The following is a 1,473-nucleotide window of genomic DNA, read 5'->3' as shown; positions in this document are numbered from 1 at the left end:
TTCTTTTATTTAAAATTTTTATTAGATATATTTCTTTACTTACATTTTAAATGTTATTCCCCTTCCCGGTTTCCTGTGCCCCCATCCCCACCCCTCCCCCTCCCCCATTCGGGTATTCCCCCATACATCCCCCTTACTGCCCCCCTATATTCCCCTGCACTGGGGGTCCAACCTTGGCAGGACCAAGGGCTTCCCCTTCCACTGGTGCCCCAACAAGGCTATTCTCTGCTACATATGCAGTTGGAACCCTGGGTCAGTCCATGTATAGTATTTCGGTACTGACCTTTTTTTTAATGTCATTTTCCTGGCTAGCTAAAAAGTAAACAGAAAGATATGAAAGTAGAAACTGGTTACTATGATGAATTCTACAAGTTATTCTGGTACGTTCTCCCTCATTTGGACAAGGTGTGTAATCAACCCTCTTCCTCTATTAGATGACCATTTTGTGGATGTTAAAATCTCCACACATATATCATAATCATGAATATTCCTCTCCCATGGCATAAGAGACAGAAACTCACAATGCTGGAAGGGAGGTGCCATAAAATACATGCACACAGAAGGACAGACAAAATTATCAACAACAAATGCTCTAAAATCAAGTGCCAATCAGCTGTGAATCAAGACAGGGATTTGATGCTCTGCATTATAAAGGCCTAAGCAATGGGACTGAGTGATATCGGGAGTTGTCTCTTGGGTCATGGTCACCATGTGCCTGTCAATCTATCCTCCTTGTGGGTTATTTTCAAACTCTGATGGATAAGGTGATGTCCAGATTTGCTCATTGGATTATGAGGCATCAAGTATATGAGAATCAGTGGGGATATTGCAAACTTGCTAATCTTGACTCTCAATATGTGTTGTAAAGAAAAAAATGAATCCTTGCATTCAAGTCTAAGCTTGCACTTTTATCAACAATTGGATGCCTGTTTGTGACTGTAGTCATCAATGAGGAATGCTGAGTGTTAGTTCTTCTGCCCTTTCCTCTCCACTCAGTCACCAACTAAGCAGAAACCCAGAAGCCCACAAAAGCAAGTTTCATCTGTGGCCATGAAGTTAAAGGTTTAATCATAACAAAGGTCAATGTAAATTAAACTCACAGTCTCATTCCACAGAAAGTTACATGAAATGTTTTAATTTAGTAGAATACTAGTTGAATAGATAGATGATTCTATAAAGGGACACTATTTTTACTGTTTTTAAGTTTTAGGAGAAACAAATAAAAAACAAGTGTAAAGTTTTAAATGAATAGTGACCAATGTCTTATTACAGAATTAATTCATGTAACATTGTATATGTTGTCTTTAAATTTAGATGCAATCAGATTCTCTGTTTTATAATTATGTTTTATTTTTACCAATATATGAACATGGATTTTATAAACAACTAAGCATGAGGTTATTTGGCATAGGCAAAGATGTTCAGATTTTTTTCCATCTTTATTAAATTGGGCATTTCTTATTTACATTTCAA

Source organism: Rattus norvegicus, chromosome 3 (assembly GCF_021556685.1).
Source record: "Rattus norvegicus strain SHRSP/BbbUtx chromosome 3, alternate assembly SHRSP_T2T, whole genome shotgun sequence".
In the NCBI taxonomy this organism is placed as follows: Eukaryota; Metazoa; Chordata; class Mammalia; order Rodentia; family Muridae; genus Rattus; species Rattus norvegicus.
The sequence above is the reverse complement of the archived record's forward strand: the minus strand, read 5'-3'. Positions refer to the sequence as shown.